The sequence below is a fragment of the Macrobrachium nipponense genome, chromosome 12 (assembly GCF_015104395.2).
Source record: "Macrobrachium nipponense isolate FS-2020 chromosome 12, ASM1510439v2, whole genome shotgun sequence".
In the NCBI taxonomy this organism is placed as follows: domain Eukaryota; kingdom Metazoa; phylum Arthropoda; class Malacostraca; order Decapoda; family Palaemonidae; genus Macrobrachium; species Macrobrachium nipponense.
This window is the reverse complement of record NC_087205.1, coordinates 103,140,563-103,149,905: the sequence shown is the minus strand read 5'-3', so window position 1 is coordinate 103,149,905 and position 9,343 is coordinate 103,140,563. Positions and strand designations below refer to the sequence as shown.

At 35.6% G+C, this 9,343-nt stretch overlaps 1 protein-coding gene across 2 annotated transcripts in view; it reads left to right on the top strand.

The window, feature by feature from the left end:
• Nucleotides 1–500: 500 nt before the first annotated feature.
• LOC135224720 (F-box/LRR-repeat protein 6-like) overlaps nt 501–9,343 on the top strand; it is a 48,537-nt gene continuing 39,694 nt past the window's right edge. Inside the window, exon 1 of one of the 2 annotated variants that reach the window (XM_064264007.1) lies at nt 501–651. The gene's annotated coding sequence lies outside the window, so the exon portion shown is untranslated. Of the gene's footprint in view, nt 652–864; nt 1,012–9,343 lie in introns of those variants that run through there. The other variant, XM_064264008.1, reaches the window with a different exon arrangement.

The following is a 9,343-nucleotide window of genomic DNA, read 5'->3' as shown; positions in this document are numbered from 1 at the left end:
TAGATTTCTTTGAATAAAAATGTTAATCTTTTGCTAAAGTAAACATATATTTAGCAGAATACGGCCTAACATTAATGGATGTAAAATTAATGAAAAGTTCCTAAATATGCAGACGACGTCTCTCACTACACACCAGGCAAGTTCCGTCTGTTTCCCATTTCAGACGCTCTTTCGAATTTTGTTAAATATGTTGTTATAATGAGTTCATGTTAAAAAATAATCCTAAATCGGTGTAAATAGTAGTTTTATTGTGAATTGACAATATATATTGATAACTACGCTAGAAATTGCCTATATTTGGAGAGAGTAGGAAGGAAACAGACGTCCTAACAAAATGTCGGACTGAACGAGAAGGTTATTTTACGGATTATAGTCTAAAATGTAGACTTTTCGCGTGAAGAATCTTGACAAACTAGCATTCTCAAGTTTATGTGTACAATGCAACCCCGTAAACTCAACCAAATGGGCTAGAAACATCGTAAAAAGACAAATTAAAAGAGGGTCAGTTTGTTCGTTCGTGCGACCATAAACAATAAACAAACCCTCGGGGGCAGATCGCTACCACTGGACGCCTACCATCGCCTCCTCTTCCATAATTTCCATTTTTCCACCGTATCCGAGAGGAGTTCTCCCATGAATCTACTCACGGAGGTACGCCAAGGCATAGAGACCCACTTAGTGTAGGATACATGGTGTTAGGTATTTGAAATGTGGTGAAAAAGACGAGACTTTCTCACTCACACGAACTCTCACTCACTCACTCACTCTCAGCTCTGTTCCAAAACCTTGTCAAGTCTTCGGGGGGGGCGGCAGGGGGGAGGGGGTCCTCCCACCCACCCACCCTCCCCCCACAGCCAACAACCAAGTGAATTTTTCGAGTCACACTCGAAAAAACCTCGGCAGGAGACTGTGTGACAGCTCGATGTCGGGATTCCTGGCCGCCAAAGATTCCCGAAAGGCGGATCTGGCGATGACGGGAACGCCTACGAATGACGTTGTTTTGCCTATTTGGTAAGTTAGGCCTACTACCTATATACCTCCCCCTTTTACCTCCGCGAATTCGGAGGCGGTTTTAAAGCCTCGCATTTCCTCCGAGGTGCAGAGTTGGACGTCGGTTTGGAGTACGAGTGTTTAGGGTAGCCATTTATTTGTAAGATATTCCGTCGTTTCTTCGGCTTGGGAATCGAGCGCAGCTGAGAAGTAAGAAAGGTTATCTTATCTTCGTAGGCCTATCTTAGTGTTAAGTCTAACCCATCCCAAAGCACTTATAGGTATATATAAGCTAAAGGTGCATAGCTCCAGTAGTGGACTGAATTCCATCAATTGTTATTAAGAAGCCCATTAACCCTTAAACGCCGACTGGACGTATTTTACGTCGACATTTTTTTGTCTCTCGGGTGCCGACTGGACGTATTTTACGTCGACATACAAAAGTTTTTTTAAAAATTCGCGGAAAATACTTTTAGGCATACCAGCCGAAAACTCTTGGATCACGCGCCTTGGGGGATGCTGGAGTTCACGGATCAAGGTGTTGTTTGTTTACAATCGTTACGCAGGCGCGCAAGCGCGAATTTCTTTCTTGCCGCACTAAAAAGTATCTGTGACACATCTCGGAAATTATTTCGTCACTTTGACATAATTTTTTTACCATTTTAAATTAGCCGTTACATGGACTATATATATGAAAATGTGCGCATTTTATGTAGAATACAACAAAAAAATACTCATGATTGTAGCTTTATCAGTTTTGAGATATGTTCATATAAAATAACGATAAGTGCCAAAATTTCAACCTTCGGTCAACTTTGACTCTACCGAAATGGTCGAAAAACGCAATTGTAAGCTAAAACTCTTATATTTTAGTAATATTCAATCATTTAACTTAATTTTGCAACTAATTGGAAGTCTCTAGCAAAATATTTCGATTTATGGTGAATTTATGAAAAAAATAACATTTTCTTTACGTCCGCGCGGTAACTCTTCCGAAAAAATCATACGTGCGATTGTGGTAATGTTTGCACCATTTTAAATTAGCCGTTACATAACGTTTTATATATGAAAATGTGCGCAATTTCATGTATAATACAACAATAAATAGTTGAAGGTTGTAGCTTTTCTCATTTTCGAAATATTTGCATATAAATCACGATAAATAGAAAAAAAAACCACGTTCGGTCAAATTTGACTCTACCGAAATGGTCGAAAAACGCAATTGTAAGATAAAACTCTTACAGTCTAGTAATATTCAGTCATTTATCTTCATCGTGAAACAAATTCGAAGTCTCTAGCACAATATTTAAATTTATGGTGAATTTTTAAAAAAAACTTTCCTTCCCTCCGCGCGCGGATTCTCTGCCACAAATCTCCGAAATGCGTAAGTCCCATTCTCGGAATATTTGCTCCGTTTCATATTAGGCATTTCATAGAGTTTTATATATGAAAATGTGCGCAATTTCATGTAGAATAAAACAAAAAATATTTGAAAGTTGTAGCTTTTCTTATTTCCGAAATAATTGCATATATAAAAATATATATAAAAAAAATTCGACATTCGGTCAACTTTAACTCGTCAGATATGGTCAAAAACTGCATTTGTAAGCTAATATTCTTACAGTATAGTAATATTCAATAATTTGTCTTCATTTTGAAAGAAATTGGAAGTCTCTAGGAGAATATTTTAGATTTATGGTGAATTTTTTGAAAAAATATGTGTTTACGTCTGGAGCGTTACCGAATTCATTGCATTATTTTTGTTGATAGAATATTTCCTCTGTGTTGCTTTTAATTCGTTTTACAATTTGTTTTTATATACCGAAATCAATGATTGCATTTAGTGTACCATTACAACGAAAAAAAAGTAACTTGTTACCTTCAACCGTTTTGCGCACAGCGCGATTGAATACAATTATATATGAAATTTCGTTGTTTTGCGCTATCATAATATCGCATTATTTATATATGATAATGATTCTTTTTTTCATTTCTGATGGTTGCCATACTAAACTTCAGGCAATGACAAAAAAAGGAGCCAAAAATGAACTCTTAATCTTCAAACTAAGCGCGCTATGATTTTTTGATATTGTTTTTTCCGCTCCCGCGCTCACTCTGAAACGTCTCCGGCACACGGGAGACATTTTTTTTTACCGCTTCGGCGTTTAAGGGTTAAAGCTACATCTAGGTATAGTGTAGCCTAGCCTGAGACATATAGCCATCTTGCCTACCGGAGGCGTTTGTAGGCCTAGAGGTAGGTTAAGCAAACCGCAGACCAGCTTAATGTTGACGTGTTTAGAAAGTATTTGCATGGAGGTAGCATCGTTGCGCTTGTATTCACGCTTTTTGTCTCAGGCATCGTCGTAGCGTATCACGGCAAGTTGCGTCGTCTGTGACTAACCTTAGGCATAGAGATGATAGGCTAAGCAAATACTAGGGGTGGCCAAAATGACGCTTTAGAGGTCACCGAGTAGAATACTATGTGCGCTAACCAATCACGAGTGATGCATTTGGGTTTTTGTTTGATCAAGTTATGAAGCCCATTGTACTTTCAGCGAAAGCTACAAAAGAAATGGAAAATAGAATAGAATACAACTACTGTTCACCTCTAGGTTTGATGAGTGCCAGTTCACGGACAAAATGGCTGCTGTGTTTAATGCCAGCCCCTTGCGGATAAACATGAAAGCATCAATAAAAGATGCTGAACATTATAGACAGGACATACTTGAACATAAACAAATTATAAATAAAAGGCAGTAACTACAGTTGTCGGCACAAGCAAGATATAAATAGACGGTGGTAAGTACTGTGGTCAGCATAAGCAAAATATAAATAGGTATTAAATACCGTAGTCAGCATTAGCAAGATATAAATAAAAGGCTGTAAGTATACCCAGGTCGGCAACTGGCGGGAGCTAGGCCATGGCAGAAGTCATCAGTTTTTGGAATTCTGGAAAATAACAAAGTAGGGAAAAGATAGACATCTATGAAATATTCAAGGTGTACATTGAAGAGGTGCAAAATGTTGATAATTTAATATGTAAGTGAATTTACACCTGATGTTAATATAGAAAAGACCCTAAAAATCAAGTAGCAAGTGTTATATAAGAGGATATCCAAGAATATGTATAAATAAAGAACCATTGGCTAACAGATTCAGTATAAGTTTAAAGTAGCATCCAAAAGGTTGCATTGCTGAACTCTAGAAACCAAAAGATGCAAGTTATTTATAAAGACTATCACAGATGACAAGAAATATAGGAGTAAATGGAGTTAGGCTAAATATTCAAAGTAAGTGTTACTCTTGCTGTGACATATGCCATGTAGTATCGTTTCAGTTGCCAGAAATATGGATATCAGCCGTACTATGGACTGGTGAACTTGTGTGCCCAGGGTGTTGGACTGACCCCAGGTTAAAAGATTGTAATTCTTATGAGACAGTGTATACTTGGCAAAGGGCACAGATCATCCTAGAAGTACAAAGAAGATATGAGAAAAAGAAACTATTTCAGGGAGAATATCTATTGAAAATAAACTCCTTATTTACTGCCTTTTGAACACTCCATCACCAAGAAATAAATCTTGAACTATGTGAACATAGAGTGAAACATCTTTTTGACATAGAGTACTTCATAAAGACCACGGGAAAATTTAATATCGATTAATTGTAGTAAGTTAATATTCTGATGAAGGAAATTTAATCAGATGAGGAGCTGCAATGCCATTACAAACCTCAATATTTTTATTTTTTCTCTCCCTTATTCAGCTTCTCTGTTACATTTCAGACTGCTGTCCATCTTCAGGCTCTGTAAAAGTTATATCCAACACATTTATACCCAATAAACATAATAAAATCAGTTTATTGAAAATTATGAAAATTAATTTAAATTAAAATACCTTCTGCTGAAGGCAGAGTTATCTATACTAAAGTTTGGTTATAATGTGCATATATGAAAGGTCTCTAACAATCATAGCTCAGTTTCAAACAGAGCTTTACCTAAAATACTAATATAGAAAACATTGCACAACTGGTGACAGTGTTCTCTCGTGGAGGGCTACGGTTTACCTAGAGGTAAGTTCAAGGGTCCTCATACCTCTAGGTGAGCCACTTTATTTTTCAGATTTTAGTATTTTATATAAATTGCCGTTCGAAACTCTGCAGACTGTCAAGAGGCCTTTAGAGAAACCAAAACTTGACGTTCATATAGGTAACTCAGCCTTCAGCAGGAAAGGGTTTTAATTTAAATTCATAGTTATCGTTTTCAATATGTTGATGTATTCATATGTTTTTGGATATAGTAAGTATGTTGATTTTAGCTTTTACAGAGCAGTTTTCCAAAACGTAACATAGCGTTTGAATAAAGATGGGATGAAAATGTTGAGGTTTGTTTTAGCATTGCAGTTCCTGACCCAATTATGATTTCCCTCATAGTTTAATGGACTTAAAATTATGGACAAATTAATTGAGTCAAGAAGCAAAAAAATACACTATACGCAGAATCTTTAAAAAGATGCCCTTTGAACTAAACAAAATAAGAAAAGATATAAAAGGTCAAAAGTGATTTAAGCACACATTCAAAAGTTATGAATTGGAATAACATTTTGTAAAAAAATTATCCAAGAGTAAACCTGGATGATGATTATGGTAAGCTGGTTAGGCTGTTGGGTTTTAAGCTTCATCTAGGTTGGGACATGTGCACTCCAGGTGAGGCCAATTTTCTTTTAACTATTAGGATGAGATAGATTAATTTTACATTTGAATGTTTGTTTTTGCTGTCGTTCTGGCAAGTTGCAAAGTCTGGTTTTGCCTTGAGTGCATAATGTAGACTATGTATCCCTGAAGCAAACTTTCCTAATGCTTTGTTTTAATCTTTTGGACTGTGACTGTAATGCATTTGAAACAAATTTTCTTCATTTGCAACTGCTATACTTAGCTAACTGTAGTTAATTTTAATTTTGTTACACTGTGCAGTGCTTAAAGTACAGGATTTCGACTTTGGTTGTTTGTGTTAAGGTTTTGTTGTTATTTAATAATTCATTGAATAATAACTCATGAAAGGTGTAGCATTGGATTTTCCTGTTAGATTATGGTTTCAGTTAGAAGACGTACCATTTTTACATCAAAATTGATTTACTAATGTAGTCATTTAGATTCAAGAGATTTATTTTTCATTCTGTATTAAAATTTGATATCCATTACCAATAATCTTAAGATTATATGGAAATTATGTTTACTTATTAAAATTTCTAGGTTTACGCAAAATGTTTTAAAAAAATATTGGATGTATCATCTGTGATTGTAAATACCTCAATTATAATCATATGTTCAAGAAATTTGTGAATTTGAATGTATTTGCCTTCCAAGCAAGAAGGCCTATTTCATTTATTAGGCAGTTTGGAGTGATATCTGCATATTCTTTTGACCAATGCTCTTCTGAATTTGGCACTTTTTATGTAGTAATGTGCTTTATAGAGCAGATTGTAAATGTCCATAGCCAGTATAGTTGAGTCCTCCCTGTGATTGGTAGAATGGAGACTTGTGTTTATGCACCTGTTTTAACTTTGTATTCCTGGGTTGTGTGTGTATTCATTGAATTCATAATCATGTTAACTAGCAGATTAGAAATATGTAGTACAAAATATGATGATAGGATGGCATTTGTGGATATGCATCACAATGATATATACTACTGGAAATATGTATAAGGATGAATTTACTTTCAGCTATTTACAATATTTAATATACATCAGCTTTTCAGAAAAGGAAAATTCAATTTTTAACTGTTAAGGATGTTTACCACTAGCCAAAAAAATAAACAGATTGTAGTCAACCAGAGAGATGATGGTATATAGCTAGAGCTTCTTTCCAGAATGCTTACCTGGAATTGGAATTTTGCCATTTTCAGATTATGTATGTATCTGTATTTACATAAATTTGTATAGAATGGCATAGAAAGATCACAAACAAACGAGAGTGGAAGGACATGTCTGAGGCCTTTTTCCTGCTGTGGTCTAACAATGGCTGATTATATATAAACAGTGGCCTCCCCCTGTATTCATGGGGTATGCATACCAGACGACTCCGTGAATAGTTAGAACCCGCGAATAGTTGGAACCCCTATAAAAATGCTTAAAACCTATTTTGTTAGTTATAACTCAAGAAAAAAACCCTAAGAATTTATATACTTGGTTTTTTAATAGTTTTATCACAAAAAGTGCATTTTATGATGAAATTGATGAAAAAAAAAGGAATTTGTGCTTATCTCTCTTCAAAAAATACCGTGAATAGACAAATTTTCCGCGAATAATGCAAGGAAATGTTCCCATGAGAAATCGGCGGATGTGTGAGTCCACGAATCCGGAGAACGCGAATACAGGGGGTCCACTGTATATATATATATATATATATAATATATAATAATATATACATATCTATCTATATATCTATCTATCTATCTATCTATCTATCTATCTATCTATCTATCTATCTAATAAAAGGAGCCCATAAAAAGCTAAGATAAGGAAAGTAAGTGCTATATTTCAGAGACTGCTGTCTCTCTCTTCACGTAGGTAATGAATAAGAAAGAAAAGTTACAGAAAAAGGTGGTGTGTATTTATACAAAGAGATTCATCCACAGGTAGCTGTTTTTGATTAAGTCACCATCTTTGGTAATTCCTCTTTAATCTAATTAAGCATTGGTTGAAGGAAGATTTTGCATTGGTTGAAGGAAGATTTTATCAGTGATATCTGAATCCCAGGTGCCCTTTGAGATGTTCATTACCTGTCTGTTTAATCAAGGCTGACTCTATCATCTGGCTTTTGTACAGTAAGTTCCAAAACTGAAGCGACAAATTTCAGAGAATTTCGTTCGAAATTCACTAACTGGCAACTACAACTCGTAGCTGAAAAAAAAAAAATATATATTTTTTATAGTGAAAGCTCTATAAAGCAAAATAAAGCTAACATATGATGCACAAATATCAATCTATGATACGTATTTATAACAATCATAAGAAAAAAATTATGTTAATAGTAAATTATTTTAAGTATAGCAATTACTTCAAACTATAGAAACGAAAACAATTTGAAATTCTCGTTCAACACAGGCATTACCAACATTACCACTGTATATTTCGAGCAATGTGGAAACAAATATTTAATATTATAGTGTATTATCAATTATTTTAGCGAAGATGCATAAAACCATGCAAGTATCAATAGAATGTGAAGGGAAAATCTCCGCGACATTAAACATAATCAACCATGAATGCACCTAGATTCAATGGAGAAGTTGAGGGTGGTTGGTAGTTCTGATTCTAGCTTCTAGGAACCGAGCATAAAACACCATCCTCGAGAAAGGCGCTAACCTCTGCTGCTACCTTCAGGTGACTAGGCCTAGTTGCCGGGCATTGCAAGGCTTACAATGCAGGGCCACTGTCTGTTATTAAGGCAAAGATAGAAACCTTCAGGACCGACACCAGGACCTGTCCTTGCACCTGGGGAAACAGACTCGCTATATAAAAAATAAGAAAGTCGGTCGCAACAACCAGTAACACCGTAAAATCACCATCGGTTAGTGGGAGACGACAGGACGACACCAGGACCTGTCCTTACACCTGGGGAAACAGACTCGCTATATAAAAAATAAGAAAGTCGGTCGCAAGCAACCAGAACACCCGTAAAATCACCAATCTGGTTAAGTAGGGAGACGACAGACCGCAACCACCCCTTCCCCCCTCTACCTCTACCCTCTACCCACAATACTAACTCCACCTTTTTCACTTCCAACCTATTACCTCAAATCTTCGAATCATATCCCAACCGTGAAATTTAAGACTGAATTTGCGTAAGTTGGCGTATCATAAGGGAGTGATATCACCCAAATTCATATTTCCACTGACAACCAGTAATCAGTTCGATCCAGTCAAGTATTATTGCATAACAGAAATTTATGAGTTTTTTGGGGATATATATATATATATATATATATATATATATATATATATATATATATATATATATATATATATATATATATATGTATGTATGTATGTATGTATATATATATAAAGAAGCACCGAGCATGACCAATAGGCCTAGTGCTCGATTCTTAAAACAAGACGTTCTGGTTATTCCTGATAGATAAAAACGTCCTGAGGACCTGAGAGAGAGAGAGAGCATAAACAGGGGATACTCGAATTAAAATAATGCTCGCCAAGCATATTCACACTCAGGGATCGTATGGACAAGGAATAGTCACTTTTGCACTGAAAAAAAAGGTGGAAACCTACGAAAATACTTGTTTGGTGCGAGCCACCCTGAACCCAATTCCGCATGCAAATATTTGCACTAT